The 25,177-nt window shown below is 37.6% G+C and overlaps 2 long non-coding RNA genes across 3 annotated transcripts; both read right to left on the bottom strand.

Annotated features, from left to right (window-relative positions):
- Window positions 1-508: 508 nt before the first annotated feature.
- On the bottom strand, window positions 509-4,235 carry LOC114924021 (uncharacterized). Its single transcript, XR_003199231.3, has 4 exons — window positions 3,502-4,235; window positions 3,318-3,417; window positions 3,092-3,236; window positions 509-785 (listed from the first exon to the last, which is right to left on the bottom strand). It is a non-coding gene; the product is annotated as an uncharacterized lncRNA (long non-coding RNA).
- Window positions 4,236-7,751: 3,516 nt separating this feature from the next.
- Window positions 7,752-11,509, bottom strand: LOC112796541 (uncharacterized). Of its 2 annotated transcripts, XR_003199232.3 has the most exons (5): window positions 10,780-11,496; window positions 10,596-10,695; window positions 10,370-10,514; window positions 8,519-8,761; window positions 7,752-8,036 (listed from the first exon to the last, which is right to left on the bottom strand). It is a non-coding gene; the product is annotated as an uncharacterized lncRNA (long non-coding RNA). The 2 variants fall into 2 exon arrangements; XR_003818096.2 differs by lacking the exon at window positions 8,519-8,761 and having other exon boundaries at window positions 10,780-11,509.
- Window positions 11,510-25,177: the final 13,668 nt, after the last annotated feature.

Here is a 25,177-nt window from a genome sequence, read left to right as displayed (position 1 = left end):
ATACATGCGAGCAAGGTTTGATTTTGGAAATGTTCAATTTAATTATCAAGAAAGGTCACGGAATAAAGTTCTTCAACGCAGATTACAAAAGAAAGATAGATCGAGTCACAAGCATTTGTTGGTAATTTCTCTCGTATTAAGTCTCCCATTACTATCCTCCTTCACTCCAGCTCCTCGCAATTGTTCCATTAAATTATCTATCCTCGGCATCGGATACTTGTTCTTCACGGTCACTTTGTTCAGCCGTCGGTAATCCACCCAGAGTTGTATTCACCGCCAAGCGTGGATAACCCTTCGCTACAACTGTCCCTCCTTCCACGAAGTGTTCTGCTACTTAATATCGCCAATCCTAACTCAAGTCGTTACAGTATTTCACCTTTTGTTTCTTCTGACGCTAAGTTTGGCTGTAACACCCTAACTACCAAAGCTCGCGCTTCTGGCTGCGCAACTCTGATAGCTCGGACATTACGACGACACTTATACTATTTAATACTAAAATATGAGCCTGTGTAAAAACTTTAAACCGCAATACCATTCCCAATAATACTTTCGTTCGATAACGTACATCCAAAGAAACCATACAACTTACAGAACCTCATAAAGAGTACATCCATATATATACATACATATACAAATAATATTACAGACATTAACCAATACAATTCCTATCCCTCTTACAGAATATATCAAGATAAAGGCGAGGGTACAATAATTAATAATCTAAGGCAATACAGAACATCACAACAATAACTAAATAAATTCTTCGTAACTTCTGCGCCCATATCCTGAAAGGGGAAAATTGTAAGGGGTGAGAACATCATCCTCGAAAGGGTTCTCAGTAGAGGGTTTTTAGGAATTACTGTAATAGGATACATGAAGATAAACCGTACCAGTGATTATTAACCATCTTATGCCTCTTTTCAAAAACAACAGTTTACAATAAACGTAAGTCAGAAATCTTTTCTGAAAGAGGAACCGTTCAATTCTCAAAACATCAAAGCATTTCAAAAAGGTTTATCTATACTGAACCAAAATAACCTTTCATATCTTATTCCAAACCAGAACCACAAAACCGAAATCAACCATCGGTCCATCTCATTCAACCACGGCCCTAGGCCCAAACAATCCAACCACAACCAATCCACCACAATCCAACATAGTTCCAGAAGCAAACACAAGTAGGAAGATGCAAACACAAACAAACAGTTATTGCAAGTAGAACAATTAGCAGTTAATCACATAGGCAAACCAAGTACAATATGCATACCCAAACAATGTCACATAGATACATATGATGCATGCCTGTCCCTAGTGGCTGATGATATCATCTGTCGGTTACCAAGCCAACCCGACGTGTCCGGTAGCTAACCCGGACACAGTCTCTCTGTTGCGCATTATTATCATTAGAGGGTATTTGCGCCCTGTCGCCATTAGAGGGTATCTGCGCCCTGTCGCCATTAGAGGGTATCGGTGCCCTGTCACCCTTACAACAGAGAGAAAACACAAGCATACTCGCTTACAACTTTCATCTCAGCCATTCGGCTTAAATTCACAAATCCTTCAATTGCATACATGCATTTATATTCAATCATGGATCACCATCCATCTCAGCCATCCGGCTCACGGTTCAATTCAGAACCAAACAATTTATCAATAAATACAGCCAATATTCATAATCATACACAGCCATTCTGGCCCATAACAAAAACAGTACTTCCATCATTCAACATCATCAAATTCATAAAACCGGCATTTAAGCCATAACTCACTTTTCTCAAGCCATTTCACTTTGAAATCAAATTTCAACTCTTTTCAGCCTTGGCTTTAAAGGGTCTCATTTTCTCAAATCATCTCAGGCTCATAAGCCAAATTTTACTCAAAGTGAGTTCCCTTTTTAAAACAAAGCCACTCTCGGCATTCTCTTCCCAAAACTTCCAAAACCATGGAAAGTTAAGGATTTATTTCAAAGCATTCAAAATCACCCATCCAACAATGGGATTTTATAACAAAAGTTTCTCGGCAGAGTCCCAAGTCTTTAGGGAAGGTCAACTTATATAAATTCCTTAAAATTCATTGAAACTCTTAAAATCATAAATCCTCGGTTCAAGTAAATAAAACTGAATTTATTATAAGACCGATTATACAAAATCACGAGTTCCAACCCGGTCCAAAAATCAACTCATTTGAAACGAAACCGGTTCATTTGAATCAAACCACTTTCAAGTTTCTTTTTAGAACCCATTTTTCTAACTCTTCCAAAATGCCTCAAACTTGATTAATCAATCAAAAGTCTAGGTTCCTTTGAAATCACTAAAAACTCCTTTTTATTTTAAAATCGATATTGGAGCATCATTCTTTCCTTCAGTGATTCAAACGGTAAAAATAGTTCAGTTCTAAATAAGCCGAACTCAACGTATAAGGTTCATCAAATAAATTAAGCTTGAAAACATAAATATCCTTTTAATAAATCAAATCATACAATTTCTCAATTCCAACCCTTTTTAAATAACCTTACAAACAATTGTAGGATTTTGTAGAAATTTTGGCAGCACCTCCCCTAAAACTTGGACTTTTGCCACCCGGTTCGGGTCCCAACTAAACCATCCCTCATTCCTTTTCAACAGCTCAAAACCAGAAATCAATTTAAAGCAAGCTAAATCCAACAATCGCCTCAGTGGCGTATCTCAAAGATACCATTTCAAAATCAACTCAATATCAATCGATATAACTCATTTCCAAAGCTTTAAAGAAACGATTCAATAACAAATCACTCGTCCAAAACCAAATCAATTAAAATGAACCAGGCTAAATTCAAAGGTACATTCGACTTTTCAAATCATCAAAGTAATTTACTCAAATCAAATCAATCCTCAATGGATTAAACTCAGATTTCAAATCTTTAAAGAATCAACTTCAAACATTACATTTCACAAAGCCGCACAACAATTCAGCCCAATCAACATCCATAATCATTCGAGTCAATCAAATAATACATAAGGCAGATACAATCACTAAATACACAATATCTCACATCAGTATCCATATGTAATAATTCCAATACATAAAACATAATTTTGGAAAGCGCCCCTACCTCAAAACGCCAAAACCAGAACCCAAACGCGCCACGAGAACCCTCTCTCTTAACTGAGATCACTAACAACCGCAACCTCGGCTCCAAGCTACCCTCGCGGTAACCACAGCGACACTAATCGCAACATACAATAGCCGAACCTCAACTGATAGCAATTAATGCTGCAAAACGTCAGTATATGATAATAAAGCGGCGATTAAAGGACTCTTCCAAACAAAACGCTTACCGTACTCGAGGGAACCAAGTAGCGGCTGCACCAGTGGTGGATTCCGGCAACACCAACGTCACAGCCGGTGACCAGAACGACGGCAGCTCGCGGTAAAATCCTGACACAACCAGCCTTAGCAACAACTCTCATGGCCCATGGAGAAATTAACGGGTAAAGAAGCTGAAGCAGGGCTAGAGCTTACCATCATAAAAGACTCAGCGGCTGTTTCCGGCACAGAGGTGGCGGCAGCAAGGTTTTCCGGCGGCCAGAACAATAGCAACAGCACTAACCAAAACTGAGCAGAATCTGAATGAGTGGCAAAACCCCAGAACAGTTCCGGCTAGCTCCATTAACGGCGACCGGAACCCTTTCTGACGGCGGCGCTCAAGAGTCCGGCGACGACGACGGCACAAGCAGCGGCAGCGACGCGACGCTTCTGGCGGCGTCCATCTCTCTCGCGCGTTTCTGCTCCGGTGATGGCTGAACGGCGACGCCACGGGCTCCACGGCAAGGGGCGGCCACGGCCACACAAGTCCCGCGAAGACGGCGGCGGATGCAAGGCTACATTGCGGCGGCGCCTGCTCGAGTTCCCCTTCTCAGTGGTGGCGCTGGCTCGCGTTCGTTCTCTCTCCCTCTACTGGCCCTCGACGGCGCGGATGACGGGATCGGCGGCAAATTGGTAGCGCGACGGCGACAGCCCCAAGCACGGTCTCCCTCCGGGACCCAGCGACAATGCGGTGGCGGCGATAGTGGCTCCTCGCCGGCGCCGCCCTTCCCCTCTCTGCCCGATCTCCCTTCTCAAGCTCCCTCTCCTTCTCTGCTTTAGTTTCTTCCTTTCATGAAATGGGAAGCCGTGTGTTGTTGTTGTTGCTGCGCAGCATAGGCAGTAAGGAAATAGGTTGGGCTGCGCAGCGTGGAGGGAGGATGGAAGGGAATAGGTTTAGCAAAATTAGGGTTAGGGGCATTATGGTAATTTCACATAAAATTGGGAATAATATAGTAATTGAAACCCAAATTAAATCCAACACTATTTGTACATAGAAAATACTATTTGCTCATCAATTCCACAAATTATTTTCAATAAAATGCCCAAATCCAAAAATTAGAAATAATATACTTAATTTCTTCATTTTCCAAAATAGCAGAAATAATATTTAAAATATTACTTATCTAATCCAAATCATATAAAATCCTTATTATTTCATAACTATCAACTTTATACTTTAAATATAGAAAATGATCCAATAATTGTAAAATTGGATAATAATCATAACTTATCTCAAGTTCAATAAATCAAAACTTGTCTTAATTATCTTTAATAAAATAATTTCTGAAATTAAGGCTATAAATAACTATAATTTGAGACTTGATCATAAAAAGACTTTTCAAATATTCTGGGTCTTACATTCTACCCACCTTATAAAAATTTTCGCCCTCGAAAATTGATACAAAATGAAAGAAATTCCATAACAGTTCACCCTTGAACACATTCAAGGAAGAAGCAAAATATCTCAAAATATGATCATATATACGATTTTCAAATACTTTGATTGTCATAAGCATAAGGATGTAAAGGTAGGAGTGTGATTGCAAAGCAAACGTTACAAGGTAGGCTCAATGCAAAAGATAACATGGGTCAATGGTCAATCATGTGATAGAAGGGCAAAGTATCAAAGGCTATAAAACAGGATGGAGTTAAAACGACGTGCTTAACCTCTGCACACTAATCTCATGTCAACCTCAAAGTTTCAACTTTCCAACTCCATCAAGCACTTTACAAACCCCAATTTCGATCACAAGCCTGACAACCACAAATCCGTTCGCATGGAACAAAATGCCCACAACTCATACGTTGCACACCTACCGCTTCAACTTCCGTATACGCATCACGTCTTAAAGAACTAACGTATCGCGTTACTACGTCTACAAATCGCACGTGATATCAAAACAATTCTCGAGTCTACTCAGAAGGATACAAGATTCTAGCAAGGAGAAATGATATCAAGGATAGTACTCATAGATTAGAAAGAATATATCCAATTCCAGATAAACAAGGATGCTCAAGTAATGAAGTTTGCTAGAAATAAATCAATTGACAACTTCAAAGATAACCCTTGGATCAAAGAAGTTCAATAGGATCAACAAGAAAACCAGCGCATCAGTTTAAAACAAACTCAAACTGAGTCGATGAAATATGAGGTTTACAGAAGATAATATTTCAAACCCAAGACAAAGATCACAGAACTCAAGAGCACGATTACAAATATTTTTGAATACATTGTTTTTAAAAGAATCGAAAACTTGCAAGAAAGTCGCCTCGCAGTTTAAAAGAAGGTTAAGCAATAAACATCCTTCAAAAGAGTAACAAAAACGTAAACGTGGCTTTGCTTGAATACAATTTCATGTTGAAACAGATCATGTAGAATTTTAAAACAAACTGTACACAGATTTTGGCTAAGAGCAAAAGTATTTCCTCAAATATTTTAGAAAGATAGTTAGGTGCACAACTCGACCAAAAGCAGTTCATAAAACTCGGAAGAAGAATAAAATGCTTGTTCAAAAATCATCAAATTCCATATTCAAACAAGCGTGTATAACCTTTATAGCGAGACTGAAAGAGGAAGTTAAACTCTTTTTAGAAAAGAAACTCCAAAGTAAAAATTTGTTTACAATTTGGTAAATGAAATAAGTGATGCGTTACACACGAATCGGTTTCCACTAACCAAGGAAGCTTCTCAAAACTTTATTTTCAATAGCGCATGCCAACTTTAAAACAACTTTGCCAAAATTTGAACAATGGTTTCAATCATAACCAAGCAACAGAAAATAAATTTCGTTTGAAACTTTTTTTTTTTTACTAAAGAATTCAAATCTTCTTTAAAAGGTTCAAAACAAGACTCCAAAGTGTTCTTGAAATCACCATCTCCGAAGAACATTTAAGAAAATTAGGATGTACTTAAAAAGAGTCAAGCCATGCAAGAGAGGGTTTTAAATCAAGGTAGTTCAAACAAGATTCATTAGTCGTGAAACATCCAACAAGCTTCCAATTGATCCAAAAGAAAAGTCGTAGGAAAAGACAACTCAATCATTAGTGATTTCTCAAGGATAAATCTTTGACTAAAAACTTGTGTAAAGATAATGAGAGGATCTATAAATGATGCACTATTTTGAAACAAATCAAACTAACTCACATAAAAATGAGATTCACAAGATTGGAAAAACCAAGATCAATGGTAATGTTCACAAATTGTAAAAGATTAGTTAAAAATAAGGTCAAGTATAATATTCATATAGATGGAAGGTTTAGTAGAAAATTTAGTCCGTTCATAGGAAGAAAGCTATGAGTCCAACACTCTCAAAAGAACAACAATGGCATAAATCATATAGCATGCTAAATCAAACTCAATTCAAAATAAGTTAAGTAAAGCTTATCAAATGAGACTCAACTGGGATAAAAGTGAAAAAGCTTTCCTTTCCAAAATTTTGAAAAATATCCAAATACCTAAGCAAATAAAGATGTGCGTTGGAACCATAGTAAAATTACTAGAAAGTCAAATTGTATCTTAAAGTAAATGTAGTTCCACAAACCAGTAAAAGCACAGGCGATGTATTAGAAATAAATAATCATTAAACTGTATGAGAAATCTTCAAGTTCCACATGTGTAGATAAGTATATATCAAATCAACAGCAACTTTTGTGAAAATTTCAAAATTAGCCGTAATCACTGTCAAATAAGAGGAAAACTGAATCAACAAGTTCTTTAAGAATGAATTTAGAACCCGGAGTTAAAAGTTACAGCACGTCAAGACAAGTTCAAAGCTATATCAAGGAATCTTGGAATCAGGAAGGACTCAAACAGAGAAAGACAGATGCAACAAGGGTTTTAAACAAGCATATGCACTTTAAGATCAAACAAGGATGCATATGAATAAAGAAATAGAGTTGAAGTATCAAACTACTTTTCAAGAGGACTAGCAAACAAGAACTTCAAGTTAGGATACGAAAGAACAGGTCAACTCGATCAAAATTCAAGACACACAACTGAATAGCCTCGAGAAATAGTTTCTAACGTTCCCAAAACCCGCGATTCGCTTTACTCAAGACTCGTATACCATCTATGATAACCCATTAGTGCTCTCATATACATAATTCACTAGTATTAAGCCGGCCAAACTTAATATCAGAAATTATGCAACGGAAGACTAACAACGTTAATCAATAGATCGTCATGTGCATAAAGCTCTAATTCTCGTCATTCGACAAGACCTAATACATGACAAACGCTCAGAGTATGCAATTGAAGCATAGTCAGTCCATTCCTCAGGCTCTACAGGAAGAACTGCTCTGATACCATAATGTAACACCCTAACTACCAAAGCTCGCGCTTCTGGCTGCGCAACTCTGATAGCTCGGACATTACGACGACACTTATACTATTTAATACTAAAATATGAGCCTGTGTAAAAACTTTAAACCGCAATACCATTCCCAATAATACTTTCGTTCGATAACGTACATCCAAAGAAACCATACAACTTACAGAACCTCATAAAGAGTACATCCATATATATACATACATATACAAATAATATTACAGACATTAACCAATACAATTCCTATCCCTCTTACAGAATATATCAAGATAAAGGCGAGGGTACAATAATTAATAATCTAAGGCAATACAGAACATCACAACAATAACTAAATAAATTCTTCGTAACTTTTGCGCCCATATCCTGAAAGGGGAAAATTGTAAGGGGTGAGAACATCATCCTCGAAAGGGTTCTCAGTAGAGGGTTTTTAGGAATTACTGTAATAGGATACATGAAGATAAACCGTACCAGTGATTATTAACCATCTTATGCCTCTTTTCAAAAACAACAGTTTACAATAAACGTAAGTCAGAAATCTTTTCTGAAAGAGGAACCGTTCAATTCTCAAAACATCAAAGCATTTTAAAAAGGTTTATCTATACTGAACCAAAATAACCTTTCATATCTTATTCCAAACCAGAACCACAAAACCGAAATCAACCATCGGTCCATCTCATTCAACCACGGCCCTAGGCCCAAACAATCCAACCACAACCAATCCACCACAATCCAACATAGTTCCAGAAGCAAACACAAGTAGGAAGATGCAAACACAAACAAACAGTTATTGCAAGTAGAACAATTAGCAGTTAATCACATAGGCAAACCAAGTACAATATGCATACCCAAACAATGTCACATAGATGCATATGATGCATGCCTGTCCCTAGTGGCTGATGATATCATCTGTCGGTTACCAAGCCAACCCGACGTGTCCGGTAGCTAACCCGGACACAGTCTCTCTGTTGCGCATTATTATCATTAGAGGGTATTTGCGCCCTGTCGCCATTAGAGGGTATCTGCGCCCTGTCGCCATTAGAGGGTATCTGCGCCCTGTCGCCATTAGAGGGTATCGGTGCCCTGTCACCCTTACAACAGAGAGAAAACACAAGCATACTCGCTTACAACTTTCATCTCAGCCATTCGGCTTAAATTCACAAATCCTTCAATTGCATACATGCATTTATATTCAATCATGGATCACCATCCATCTCAGCCATCCGGCTCACGGTTCAATTCAGAACCAAACAATTTATCAATAAATACAGCCAATATTCATAATCATACACAGCCATTCTGGCCCATAACAAAAACAGTACTTCCATCATTCAACATCATCAAATTCATAAAACCGGCATTTAAGCCATAACTCACTTTTCTCAAGCCATTTCACTTTGAAATCAAATTTCAACTCTTTTCAGCCTTGGCTTTAAAGGGTCTCATTTTCTCAAATCATCTCAGGCTCATAAGCCAAATTTTACTCAAAGTGAGTTCCCTTTTTAAAACAAAGCCACTCTCGGCATTCTCTTCCCAAAACTTCCAAAACCATGGCAAGTTAAGGATTTATTTCAAAGCATTCAAAATCACCCATCCAACAATGGGATTTTATAACAAAAGTTTCTCGGCAGAGTCCCAAGTCTTTAGGGAAGGTCAACTTATATAAATTCCTTAAAATTCATTGAAACTCTTAAAATCATAAATCCTCGGTTCAAGTAAATAAAATTGAATTTATTATAAGACCGATTATACAAAATCACGAGTTCCAACCCGGTCCAAAAATCAACTCATTTGAAACGAAACCGGTTCATTTGAATCAAACCACTTTCAAGTTTCTTTTTAGAACCCATTTTTCTAACTCTTCCAAAATGCCTCAAACTTGATTAATCAATCAAAAGTCTAGGTTCCTTTGAAATCACTAAAAACTCCTTTTTATTTTAAAATCGATATTGGAGCATCATTCTTTCCTTCAGTGATTCAAACGGTAAAAATAGTTCAGTTCTAAATAAGCCGAACTCAACGTATAAGGTTCATCAAATAAATTAAGCTTGAAAACATAAATATCCTTTTAATAAATCAAATCATACAATTTCTCAATTCCAACCCTTTTTAAATAACCTTACAAACAATTGTAGGATTTTGTAGAAATTTTGGCAGCACCTCCCCTAAAACTTGGACTTTTGCCACCCGGTTCGGGTCCCAACTAAACCATCCCTCATTCCTTTTCAACAGCTCAAAACCAGAAATCAATTTAAAGCAAGCTAAATCCAACAATCGCCTCAGTGGCGTATCTCAAAGATACCATTTCAAAATCAACTCAATATCAATCGATATAACTCATTTCCAAAGCTTTAAAGAAACGATTCAATAACAAATCACTCGTCCAAAACCAAATCAATTAAAATGAACCAGGCTAAATTCAAAGGTACATTCGACTTTTCAAATCATCAAAGTAATTTACTCAAATCAAATCAATCCTCAACGGATTAAACTCAGATTTCAAATCTTTAAAGAATCAACTTCAAACATTACATTTCACAAAGCCGCACAACAATTCAGCCCAATCAACATCCATAATCATTCGAGTCAATCAAATAATACATAAGGCAGATACAATCACTAAATACACAATATCCCACATCAGTATCCATATGTAATAATTCCAATACATAAAACATAATTTTGGAAAGCGCCCCTACCTCAAAACGCCAAAACCAGAACCCAAACGCGCCACGAGAACCCTCTCTCTTAACCGAGATCACTAACAACCGCAACCTCGGCTCCAAGCTACCCTCGCGGTAACCACAGCGACACTAATCGCAACATACAATAGCCGAACCTCAACTGATAGCAATTAATGCTGCAAAACGTCAGTATATGATAATAAAGCGGCGATTAAAGGACTCTTCCAAACAAAACGCTTACCGTACTCGAGGGAACCAAGTAGCGGCTGCACCAGTGGTGGATTCCGGCAACACCAACGTCACAGCCGGTGACCAGAACGACGGCAGCTCGCGGTAAAATCCTGACACAACCAGCCTTAGCAACAACTCTCATGGCCCATGGAGAAATTAACGGGTAAAGAAGCTGAAGCAGGGCTAGAGCTTACCATCATAAAAGACTCAGCGGCTGTTTCCGGCACAGAGGTGGCGGCAGCAAGGTTTTCCGGCGGCCAGAACAATAGCAACAGCACTAACCAAAACTGAGCAGAATCTGAATGAGTGGCAAAACCCCAGAACAGTTCCGGCTAGCTCCATTAACGGCGACCGGAACCCTTTCTGACGGCGGCGCTCAAGAGTCCGGCGACGACGACGGCACAAGCAGCGGCAGCGACGCGACGCTTCTGGCGGCGTCCATCTCTCTCGCGCGTTTCTGCTCCGGTGATGGCTGAACGGCGACGCCACGGGCTCCACGGCAAGGGGCGGCCACGGCCACACAAGTCCCGCGAAGACGGCGGCGGATGCAAGGCTACATTGCGGCGGCGCCTGCTCGAGTTCCCCTTCTCAGTGGTGGCGCTGGCTCGCGTTCGTTCTCTCTCCCTCTGCTGGCCTTCGACGGCGCGGATGACGGGATCGGCGGCAAATTGGTAGCGCGACGGCGACAGCCCCAAGCACGGTCTCCCTCCGGGACCCAGCGACAATGCGGTGGCGGCGATAGTGGCTCCTCGCCGGCGCCGCCCTTCCCCTCTCTGCCCGATCTCCCTTCTCAAGCTCCCTCTCCTTCTCTGCTTTAGTTTCTTCCTTTCATGAAATGGGAAGCCGTGTGTTGTTGTTGTTGCTGCGCAGCATAGGCAGTAAGGAAATAGGTTGGGCTGCGCAGCGTGGAGGGAGGATGGAAGGGAATAGGTTTAGCAAAATTAGGGTTAGGGGCATTATGGTAATTTCACATAAAATTGGGAATAATATAGTAATTGAAACCCAAATTAAATCCAACACTATTTGTACATAGAAAATACTATTTGCTCATCAATTCCACAAATTATTTTCAATAAAATGCCCAAATCCAAAAATTAGAAATAATATACTTAATTTCTTCATTTTCCAAAATAGCAGAAATAATATTTAAAATATTACTTATCTAATCCAAATCATATAAAATCCTTATTATTTCATAACTATCAACTTTATACTTTAAATATAGAAAATGATCCAATAATTGTAAAATTGGATAATAATCATAACTTATCTCAAGTTCAATAAATCAAAACTTGTCTTAATTATCTTTAATAAAATAATTTCTGAAATTAAGGCTATAAATAACTATAATTTGAGACTTGATCATAAAAAGACTTTTCAAATATTCTGGGTCTTACATTCTACCCACCTTATAAAAATTTTCGCCCTCGAAAATTGATACAAAATGAAAGAAATTCCATAACAGTTCACCCTTGAACACATTCAAGGAAGAAGCAAAATATCTCAAAATATGATCATATATACGATTTTCAAATACTTTGATTGTCATAAGCATAAGGATGTAAAGGTAGGAGTGTGATTGCAAAGCAAACGTTACAAGGTAGGCTCAATGCAAAAGATAACATGGGTCAATGGTCAATCATGTGATAGAAGGGCAAAGTATCAAAGGCTATAAAACAGGATGGAGTTAAAACGACGTGCTTAACCTCTGCACACTAATCTCATGTCAACCTCAAAGTTTCAACTTTCCAACTCCATCAAGCACTTTACAAACCCCAATTTCGATCACAAGCCTGACAACCACAAATCCGTTCGCATGGAACAAAATGCCCACAACTCATACGTTGCACACCTACCGCTTCAACTTCCGTATACGCATCACGTCTTAAAGAACTAACGTATCGCGTTACTACGTCTACAAATCGCACGTGATATCAAAACAATTCTCGAGTCTACTCAGAAGGATACAAGATTCTAGCAAGGAGAAATGATATCAAGGATAGTACTCATAGATTAGAAAGAATATATCCAATTCCAGATAAACAAGGATGCTCAAGTAATGAAGTTTGCTAGAAATAAATCAATTGACAACTTCAAAGATAACCCTTGGATCAAAGAAGTTCAATAGGATCAACAAGAAAACCAGCGCATCAGTTTAAAACAAATTCAAACTGAGTCGATGAAATATGAGGTTTACAGAAGATAATATTTCAAACCCAAGACAAAGATCACAGAACTCAAGAGCACGATTACAAATATTTTTGAATACATTGTTTTTAAAAGAATCGAAAACTTGCAAGAAAGTCGCCTCGCAGTTTAAAAGAAGGTTAAGCAATAAACATCCTTCAAAAGAGTAACAAAAACGTAAACGTGGCTTTGCTTTAATACAATTTCATGTTGAAACAGGAAATGTAAATGGCGAAAGAAATACTTGGGAGGCATAAAAGGATCCTTCCAAGCATTTAATCAAGAGGAGAAAAGATCTACTCTAACATCCTTCCAAGCATTTAATCAAACACTTGGGAGGCATAAAAGAAAAGCAAGATAAAATTGTAAGAAAAGTAAATCTACAACTACCAATTGCAAGGAGATAACAATAACAAATCAATTAAACAATAAAAGAAATCAAACATAAATTGCATTAAAAGAAAATAGAAAAAGCAAGAGTACATCAACAACAAAGTAACTAGAACAAGAAATTAATAAAAGGAACTAGAAGAGTAAAGATGTGGAAACAAGAAATTGAAAAGAAAAGTAGATGAGAACAAGAATTAAAACTTAGATCTAAGAAATTCTAATCTACCTCTAACCTAATTCTAGAGAGAAAAGAGAGCTTCTCTCTCTAGAAACTAACTAAAGCATAAACTAAACTAAACTATGTACTAATGTGTTAATGTGTTGACCCCTCCTTTGAATTCTGCATGTAATAGCCTCAGAATTGAGTTGGATCTGGGCCTGGGAAGCCCAAAAATCGCCTCTAGCGGATTCACTTTAAGTGGGTCACGTGCGAGCACTGACGCGTACGCATGGGTCACGCGTACGCGTCGATGGCATTTTCTTTCCACGCATACGTGTCGCCATGCGACTTCACTTTTCACGCTTACGCGTATGCTGTGCGTGTGCGTCGATGAGTGCATCCCAAATCCTTGATTTTCCATGAGTTCTCCACTTGCATGCTTTTTCTCTTCATCCCCTTGATCCATTCCTAGCCTTTCCAATCTGAATTCACTAACAAACATATCAAGGCATCTAGTGGAATCAAAGGTGAATTAAATTTACCTAATTAGAGGTCTAAAAAGCATGTTTTCACACTTAAGCACAAATAAGGAGAAAATAATGAAACCATGCTATTTCATTGAATAAATGTGAGAAAAGGTGATAAAATCTCCTAAATTAAGCACAAGATAAACCCTCAAAATGGGGTTTATCAACCTCCCTACACTTAAACCATGCATGTCCTCATACTAAAATCAAGAGAGAAACAAAGGGTATCAACATTTACTCAATGCAACTAAGCTATATGCAAACTATCTAAATGCGACTATCTATATGAATGCAATTACTTGGTCAAAACAAATCAATTTCCAAGAAACATATATAAGCACAAGGGCTAAAGCAATAGCAATCAAATCGAATCTACAATTGAATTGAGTTATTAAAGATTTTTACAAACTTGTAAGAAAAGTGATGATCATAGGTGAAAACATGTAATTCAGCAATCGAACCCTCACCGGATGTGTATCCGCTCTAGTCACTCAAGTGTTTGGGGTTGATTCACTCAATCCTCCCCTAATCATGCTTTCCAAGATTTGTTTTTCATCTAACAATCAACAATTATTTCATGCATGCATACAAATATCATGAGGTCTTTCCACAAGGTTGTAATGGGGCTAGGGTCAAGGTAGGATGCATATGGTCAAGTGGACTAGAATTCGAATCTTTGATTAACCTAACATTCCCACCTAACCTATGACAACCTATACAATTTAAGTGCTAATCTAACTACCCATTCTTCACTTTTTCACATACTCATGCATTCTCTTTTTGATCACTACACATATGCCTTGATTTTTATTGAACTTTACTTTGGGGCATTTTGTCCCCTTTTATTGCATTTTTTCTTTCTTTTTCTATTTTTCCCATACTTTTTTCTTTTTCTTTTTTTTTTGATGTACTTATATATAAAGGTATCAATACATATGGTTTAAATATTTAATTAACACATGAGTATGTACCCAAGTCCCAATATTTTCAACAAAATACAAAAAACACCCTTTTACCCCAACCAATGTCCCAAGTTTTCCCATACTTGAATGATACACACTCACTAGCCTAAGCTAATCAAAGATTCAAATAAGGGACATTTATTATTTTCCGCTTTAAAGCTTGTAATGTGCTAAAATTAAGAACAAAGTGGGTTAATCGTAGGCTCAAAGTTAGCTAACAATGGTTGATAAAAGGTAAGGCTATTTGGGTAAGTGAGTTAAATGAATTGATGACCTCAATCATATAAATGCATGAATACACAAAATAATGGACATATAGAATTAAACAAATCAAAGATCACAATCATAGAAAGAGAATAATGCACACAAGAAGGAAAATAAGTGGTTATAAGTTGTAACCACGCAATTAGGCTCAAACTTTCACAAGCTTGTGTTCTTAGCTCAAAAATCATGTTCCACAATGTATAATTCAAGCAAGTTCAATGAAAAGGTTTTTACTCAAATCAATTGGGATGTCAATGCCCTATTAAGAATGTTTTTCTTGGAGAATTTCATTATTGTGACTAAGCTTATTATATATATATGCAACTAAAAATCCTAAAAGACCTAAAAGATGAAATACAAAAGTGTTGGAATTAGAAACTTGTCACCCAAAAACACCGACTGGTCAGACGACCTTCCCACACTTAAAAGTTTGCACCATCTTCGATGCACTAAAAGATGAGTAAGGGGGTACGGCGACTCTCCGAGTTGCTACCTTCAGCTGGTAGATCAACCGATTGCTGCGTGTTCTTTCTCCCGCTTCCGTTTTTTTTTTTTTGCTTATGACGGTTTATCCTGAAAATAGAAAACAGGATAAGAAGACAAGTAAATGCAAAAGCAAGGAAGCATATATTGTTGGAATGAGGTAAATCACTAGAATGGAGTGAGTGAATTAGTGTGACATTGATGAAAATAGGTGTAGGTCCTAAATTGCGCGCGGTTTAGAACACACGCACACTAGCATAGAAACTTTGTCATAATTTACACAAAAGAAGCATACACTTCACTATTCTAGTGTGCTTGAAATACTTTAAACTTGTAGGTTAAGACAACCAAATAAGTGATAAAGAAGCATGAAAGTATTCAAGCCAAAAATAACATATGGATGTATATGATCAAGAAGCACAATGCATTAGGATAAATGCACAACATCCAATATCGAGAAATTGCCTAATCAAAGAAAGGAATTCAAATCACATGGTGCCTAAATCATGCAATTCAAAAAGATTTAAGAAGCTTGAGGGAAATTCTCATTCACTTGGTATTCACAAATGTTCACCAAAGAAACTCAAAACCAAGTAGCAGAATATGACCTCAATAAAGGAATCCAACAATGAGTATAAGCACAATGATGTTAAGATAACATCCTATTTAGTACCCAGTAGCAATAAACAGTAAACAAGATTTATAATCCAACACTCAATGAAAAATAGAAAACAAAATGAAAATTCAACTAACTAAACAACTAACTAACTAAAAGAAATGGTTATAGATGGTGTTTGGTAGTGTTGGACGATGGTTGAAGAAGGGAAAGAAAAGAAGAGAAGAGAGAAGACGGAAAGAAATGGAAAGAGGAGAAGAAAAATTAGAGGTTAACTAAGTGGAGCAATGAGGATAGGATTTCTAGTTCTCATACCTTGCCAAGAGCTTTCCTAGTTGTTAGTTTATTTCTTTTGCCATTTACATTTCTTGTTTCTTAATCCAAAAACCCCCAAAAGATACCTCATAGCCAATAACAAGAACACTTTATTTCAATTCCTAGGGAGAATGACCCGAGGTTTGAATACTTCAGTTATTTTTATTGAGGTTTGTACTTGTGACAAAAAAATTTTTGATTGAAGGAATTGTTTGTTGGTTTAGAACTATACTTGCAACGAGGTTTCATTTGTGAAATTCTTTACCGACATACAATTTTCATTCATCAAAATGGCGCCGTTGTCGGGGAATTGCAATTGTATGCCTTGTTATTGGTTATTGTACATATGTGAATATTGTGAATAGCTTGACTTTTGGATTGCTTGTTAGTTTTTGCTAGTTTTAGGACTTTGTTTCATTATTTCTTGTTAGCTTTTGTTTTTATTTTCTCTTTTCATCATGAATTCTCACTTTGGCTATAAGTTTGGTTCTCATTATGTTGTAGGTGATGGAAGCTACAATGAAAACATGCATCAAGGATGGGACAATCAAAGGTGGGAGGAGCCATATGCATGTGATCAATCCTCTTGGCAACAACCTCCACCAATGCACTATGAACAAGAGCCATTCCATGATGTATACCAATCAAATGGCTATGGTGAATCTCCTTGTGACTATCAAGAACCGCCACCATATGCCTATGAGCCATACCCTCAACATAGCCATCAACCATACTCATAAGCACCTTTTCACCAAACCCTTCCATATGACCCTAATCCATATCCACCATACCAACCACTTTTTGAGCCATATGAACTATACATAGAACCACCACAATATCAACACTTCCAAAAACCACCTCCTCCATACCATGACCAAGATGAACCACCTCCAATGTATGAGAATTTTTAACCACAAGATGAATTCTACTTTTCACCACCACCCTTCATGAAAGAATATCCATGTCCATCAATCCAAGAGCAATATGATCCTACTTATGTTAGCAATTTGGAATAAGAATCAAAGGATCACCTCAAGAAAATAATGGATCGGCTTCAAGCAATTGTCCGTCAAAAGTTAGATGCATGGGATTCATACCACATGTCCATGGATGATTGTGGAAGAGCAACCAAAGAGGAGAGTATGAAGGGAATTGTAGAATCTCAACTTGAGAACAATGAATTGGAGTGTGTTGGGAAACAAGAAGAACAAATGGAGAACATAGAGCCACCGCATCCTTATTATGATGAACCATCTTCCTATTATGAACCATTCTTCCAAGATAATGAACCCTCTCATCCACCCCAACCTCTCATGGCCACATTTAGAGAATCTAAAGAAGAACATAGCATGAAGGAGAGATTGGAAACTTCGGTGGGTAATGAGGAATGTTGCTTTGTGTTAGAACAATTGAAGGAAGTTAGAATTGTTGAAGAAAAGAAAGAAGTGGTTGAAGACTTAGGAGATGCGAAGGGGAATAAAAATATATATTCTAATTATTATTATTAGTCGATGCCAATAAAAATTATATATTCTAATATCTAAACTAAATCCTATTTGGTTTATAATAATAATTATTAATACCTAATTTATATTTATATAACTGTTTCCTCATTTTTGTTATATATATTATTATTATTATCACTGTACGGGCACAAATAATTTTTAACAATCATATATAATCTATTCTATTAACTAACCTCATTGTTCCTAACGTAATTAACTAACTAAACTAGGTTAAATTAATCAACCAAACCTAAATAATCTATTACTTAGTTCACTAATTATACTTACACAACTGCAACACTTTAACTAACTAACAACATACACTAACTAAATATTCAAATAACATGTTTAAGTTAACCTAATTATTACTATTTACATTAAAAAAATAATTTAGTAAAACAAACTTATATAATTAGAATGATCAAGATAATTAACAATGTGTAACTCTGGACGATTAACATCTTTTGTTCTTCATCTCCTTGGCATTAGTTAATTTTGTCTCCCCTCCTTAGACTTCTTAATTTTTGCTGGAGCTTCATTGGAAGAAAGGGAAGAAAGAATGTGGGGTTTGAAAGAGAAGGAAGGTTGGAAAGTGAGAGATGAACAAAGTGGGGTACTTGGATGGATGGCTGGGGTTTTACCAGGGTTGATAAGCGGTCCATTGGCTGGTATGTGCATGCGCGATGCGTGGCAGTGGTACGCAAATCGGACGGTCCGATTTGTTTACCCTCCACGCCAGTAATCGGACCGTCCGATTACTCCACCCTAAATCGGACCATCCGATTTCAACCACGCAGCCCCCACACCAATGTGAAACACGCCAGACCCCAATAACCAGGATATACACCATACTTAGCATCATATTCAAATTAAAAAGTGCCCTGTTGTAATCAAAGTCAAAATATTTTTAGACAATTAAATTAAAAATTAAGAACGAGTAAGTAATTGTTCTTGGAGTAGACAATAAATTTTCTAAGGTGTGTTCAAATCCTGTCTATAACAATGATGGAAAATGATTCTATATTGAAGTGAGTGTTTCCTTCAATCTAATCCTTACGAGGAAGAGAGAGATTTATCTAAGAAGATAATTCTAAAATAGCAGTTGATACAAATTATGCTTACCATATTATTAGTCAATAACTTTTGTTTTCCACATCAATTTTCATTTTGCAAAAACCAAACAACATAAAAAGAAATATTCTTGATTGAATAACATGACATAGTGTTCATACCCTGGGTCGAGCTATACGACCCAGGCTGATCGAAGACAGGTAACCGACCTCTTCAGGTTGGGTCGACACCGACCTCTTCTGAAAGAGGTCGGACAAATCGCCATAAGAGGCCCAAAAAGGCCCAAACGAAGGGACACAGCCCAAATCTAAAGGCGGCCAAAGTCATAGGAAGGATAAGGCGGTTCCCCTTAAAAGATAAGATGACTTCACTCAAAGATAAGATAAGATAACTATCTTATCTCAAAGGAAGATCACTCCACACTATTATAAATACACTAGAGCACCCAGGTATACTCTGATTCTACAAAAAACCTGCCTAAAGCACGTGCTAACTTACGCATCGAAGTCTCTTGCAGGTGCCACCACCCTCCGGTGTCGAAGGATCAGCAGCGCTGCCAAGTCGAACAAATCGGACGCAGCAGCTCCGACCACCATCGCAGATCTCGTCCGATATCGACCTATAGTTTCAGGTAACCCTCGGAACATTGGCCCGTTGTCGGAGAACCTGGAAGTCATCCCATCATCATGGCGAACAACCTTGACAACGACCACGACTCCGATCTAGAGAACAGAACGCTGCATGATTATGTCCTGGGTCGAGCTGTATGACCCGAGCTAACCAAAGACAAATCAACCGACCTGTTCAGACCAGGATTATCCGACCTCTTCATAAAAGAGGTCGGCCAAACCGCTACAGAGGCCCAAGAAGGCCCAAACAGAGGAACACGACCCGAATCTAAAGGCAGCCCAACCCTAGAAAGATAAAGGGTGGTTCCCTTAAAGATAAGATTACTCTACTCAAAGATAAGATAAGATAACTATCTTATCCCCAGAAAGGTCACTCCACACCATTATAAATACGCTGGAGCACCCAGGTATAACTCATACTCTGATTCTACTAAAAACCTACTTAATACCCTTGCTAACTTAAGCATCAGAGTCCCTTGCAGGTACCACCACCCTCCGGTGACAAAGGATCAGCACCACCACCAAGTCCAACAAATCAGACACGGCGGCTCCGACCACCATCATCAAATCAGAAACAACAGCTCCGACCAGTACAAAAGATCTCGTCTGAGATCGACCTACAGTTTTAGGTAACTCTCGAAACATTGGCGCCGTTGCCGGGGACCCTGGAAGTTATCCTACCATCATGGCGGACAACCTGGACAACGACCACAACTCTGATGTGGAGAACAAAACACCACATAAGAATATGAAGGTTGCACTAGACAATACTTCTCAACATAACAAAGACAAGGACTCCCCAAGCACGGGACCCATGGAAGCACTTCAGGATCGCCTAAAACAACTCAAAAAAGAGGTTGAATATCAGCGGGAAGTCGAGAAAGACCTACGGAGGGAAGTTAGGCGACGCAGTGAATTAGAAGACAAGCTCCAAAAGCTCGAAGCTAATCTCAAAACTAAAATTACTCGATCCAGTCACGATGATAATTCCCGCAAGGACCAAGACCCATTCACCAAAGAGATCATAAAGGCCAAAATCCCAAAAAACTTCAAATCTCCCGATATGACTTTATATGATGGCACATCAGATCTCAGCCATCATCTCAGCAATTTCCGAACCAGAATGTATCTCACCGATGCCTCAGACGCAACTCAGTGCAAAGCTTTCCTGACCACCTTAACAAAGGCAGCAATTAAATGGTTCGACAATCTACCCCACAAGTCCATCTCAAGCTTTGACGACTTAGCCGAAAAGTTTCTAGCCATATTCTCCATCCAGAAGGACAAAACTAAACATGCCCCAAGTCTACTAGGGATCAAGCAAGGAGATCGATAAAGTCTTCGTAGCTACATGAAAAGATTCAACAAAGCATGTCTGGACATTCAGAGTCTGCTAACCGAAGCAGCCATTATGGGTCTCATCAATGGCCTACGTGAGGGACCTTAGTCAATCCATATCAAAGAAACATCCCACATTTCTGAACGAAGTACAAGAACGAGCAGAAAAATACATCAATATGGAGGAAAACTCTCAAGTGGGAAAAACCCCAAAATTCGAATTCTCCAACTCCTCCCGAGATAAAGACAAAGATTCCAAGAAAAAAGATGATCCGCTTGGAGAGAAGATTAAAAAATACCACAATTACACCCCTCTCCGGGTGTCTCTTGTGGAAGTTTACAGAGAAGTATGCCACACGGAGAAGATTCCACCACCCCGTCCACTTAAAAGCAAAAAGGGAGGAGGAAATTAGACGGAATATTACGAATACCATCGAATCTATGGACATCCCATCAACGAGTGCTTCGACTTTACTACAAGAAAAAGCAATATTTGTAACAAAAAAATGTTACACAAAATTGAAATTTTGAAACAAAAGAAATTTGTAACAAAAAAAGGGGTTGTTGCAGTATGTTCTGGTACAAAATATTTTTGTAACAAAAAATAAAATTGTTATGATTCAAAGTAATATTTTGTAATAAATTTTTTTGATACAAAAACCAAAATTCGTTACAAAAGTGATAATAAATTTTTATTTTCAAAATATTTTTAGTAACAATATATTTTTTCCTATCATAAAATTTTGTTATAAAATATAACTTGATTTTGTAACATTTTTTTCTTTAATTACAAAAGTACAATATTTATTTGTAACTATTTTTTTAATACAAATTAAATGCATAATTTATCAAATTATTTTTTTAATTAACTTATATATTAACTGCTTCACTAAGCAAGTCAATATTTATATAATATGTAAAAATATACATAGTTCAAACATTCTTCATTTAATTAAAATTGTTTTAAAACAAATATAACATTAGTGTCTACATTGATTAGTTCTACAAGTTATATTTTTTACACAAGTTCAACCAAAAGTTAGAAGTCTAACATAAATAAGTATCTCTATGAATCAAAATGTTCTTGAGTCCTTTAGGTAGTATGTTGTCACCATTTTAGCACTCCTGTAAATGAAAAAAATCGAAACAAAAAATTAGAAATAAGATATAATACCAATTATAATTTTTCCATTAACTTTTATCCAGAAAAATTTTGGCAGAACCTCTCCTGAAACTTGGATATTTTCACCGTCTACGGTTCCATAAAAAACAACCAAGTCATTACTTACTTCTCAGTCAATACACAACCAAATTTATCAAACCAAATAATAGGACATTATCCATATACAATTAAACTATACTAATAATATATGAATCATCTATGAATATGTATTAAAACTATAAGCAATTTTAGGGATACCTTTAATTGTCTAGTTTCTTTCAACCAAAGGCCTAATATAAAAATTACAAATAAAGAAGAAAAGAGTTGAATTGAGTGTGTAAATCAACAAAAAAAAAGGGTGTTTAAGAAAACTGAAATTGCATACAACCACCTCTAACTTCCCCTCCAAGTGTTTTATTTGCTTCCCTAGCTAGTCTCCTTGGTCAGCTTCTCCTGACTATTAGCTACTTTCTTTAGGAAGAAAGTAATTAAGAAAGATGTTTATTGAGAGTTTTAAGGTCGAGAGTCCTAATGTGATATACACACAGACTGAGATTCAGTCCGTATACAACTACAAAACCACTGAACTTGTTCACAAGAACAAGAATGGCACTTATCAATGGGTTATCAAGCCCAAGACCATCAAATATGAATTTAAAACTAACACCCATGTCCCTAAAATAGGGTAATTACTTTAATTATCCCTCCATATATTTTTTTCTCTGCTTCACCATTTTATATTGTCAAGTCTTTCATTTCTTTTTAATCTTTGTAAAAAGGCTATAACTTAATTTGTGCTGGTCTGTATTATTGTTGACATGCAAGGTTTTTGTTGCACAGATAAAACATAAAAACAGAAAAAGCAATAGATTAAGATATAGAATGGTCAATTAGGCATATTCACAAACAGATAGAGTACCTAAACCAGATAGCTTTGTGACCTCAATATGGTGGTGGTGCAGATGCCCATGATGATGATGATGATGATGGCCATGATCATGAGGATACCCAAAGTCATAAAGTTTCATATCTTCCTCCTCTGCTAACTCCTTGGAAGCTTGTGGTTATTTTTTTAATACAACAACAACAACAACAAAGCCTTGTCCCACTAAGTGGGGTCGGCTACATGAATCAAACGACGCCATTGTGCTCTGTCATGTATCATGTCTACAGAGAGACCGTTTACATGTAGATCTCGTTTGACCACCTCATGGATGGTCTTCTTAGGTCTTCCTTTGCCTTTCGCCCTTTGTCCATCTTCCATCTCATCCACCCTCCTGACTGGATGTTCTATCGGTCTTCTTCTCACATGTCCAAACCACCTGAGACGCGATTCAACTATCTTTTCCACAATGGGTGCTACTCCAACTCTCTCCCTTATATCTTCATTCCTTATTTTATCCAATCGCGTATGACCACTCATCCATCTCAACATCTTCATCTCTGCCACACTCAGCTTATGTTCGTGCTCTCCTTTAGCCGCCCAACACTCCGTACCATACAGCATAGCCGGTCTTATAGCGGTGCGATAGAATTTACCTTTAAGTTTTAAAGGCACTTTTTTGTCGCATATAAAACCAGATGCACTCCGCCATTTTGACCAACCTGCTTGGATCCTATGATTTACATCATGTTCAATCTCTCCATTATCCTGTATGATGCACCCAAGATACTTAAAACTTTTAACTTTTTGTAAGGTGTTCTCTCCAATTTTCACCTCTATATTGGAGTTTTCCCTTCTCAGACTGAACTTACATTCCATATATTCCGTCTTGCTACGGCTTATGCACAGACCATACACTTCTAGAGCTTCTCTCCATAACTCCAACTTCTTATTTAGGTCTTCCCTTGACTCTCCCATAAGGACGATATCATCGGCAAAAAGCATGCACCATGGCACAGGCTCTTGGATGTGCTCTGTAAGTACTTCCAAGACTAATGTGAAAAGGTATGGACTTAAGGATGATCCCTGGTGTAATCCTATACCAATAGGGAATTCCTCTGTCACACCACCTTGAGTCTTCACACTAGTTGTGGCCCCATCATACATGTCTTTAATTGCCCGAATATATGCGATCCTTACTCTCCTCTTTTCTAAAACCTTCCATAAGACCTCCCATAGTTGTGGTTATTTTTTTAATATTTTTACAAAAAAGAAAAAAATAAAGTCATTGATAAATACATAAAAGAGAACACAAAAATGAGTATGAACATAGTTAAGAATCGAGTTAGAGAAACAGGCTCCTGTTATGAATTCTTACTGTTATGAGTTCTTACATGAGAGGAGTGAATTTATATATGTATACAAGAGATGGAAGCTAATCAACTCCTAGCCTCTAACAACCTTTAACTCCTAACATATATCCATCACATGTTTTAATGATTTTTATGGTGTATCCTAGTTCATCAAGGTGTAATTTTCCAATAACTTGTCGTGATAAGTACCATCTAAAGTGTTTCACTATACTCATATTCTTACACACCAATATTTTCAACCACAACAACATCAACAGAATCAACTAACAATATAGGCAATAATATTTCAGCTAACATCAGCAGATTATCAACTCACAATACAGGAAACCATACTCAAATAAATTGCACTTACCTTCAGCAGAAAAGCAATCGAACTAGACCGGCAGCAGAGGAAGCACGGCCAAACCAAACTAGAATTGAGACCAAGACAAGAAGAATGGTGATGCTGGTGGTGCATTCACTGCAGGAACCCCTGACAGAACCGGCAGTAGTTTCAAAGGGGCTGCTGAGATAGCAAACCCTAATGGAAGAGAAGCGGAATTTGAGTAGTAGTAGTAGTGGCACTGGTGGCGCTGGCAGCAAGGACGTGACACCGGTTCACCTCTAGCGACGGCGACTGGGTGCGGCGACGGTGACAAAATCGGCTTCCGTTATCTCACGCGCTTCACTGGCTTCCGTCAATCTCTTTGTCAGCGTCGCTCTCCCTTTCTCCTTCAAGGTTGAAGGT

The sequence above is a fragment of the Arachis hypogaea genome, chromosome 4 (genome assembly GCF_003086295.3).
Source record: "Arachis hypogaea cultivar Tifrunner chromosome 4, arahy.Tifrunner.gnm2.J5K5, whole genome shotgun sequence".
Taxonomy (NCBI): Eukaryota; Viridiplantae; Streptophyta; class Magnoliopsida; order Fabales; family Fabaceae; genus Arachis; species Arachis hypogaea.
The sequence above is the reverse complement of the archived record's forward strand: the minus strand, read 5'-3'. Positions and strand labels throughout refer to the sequence as shown.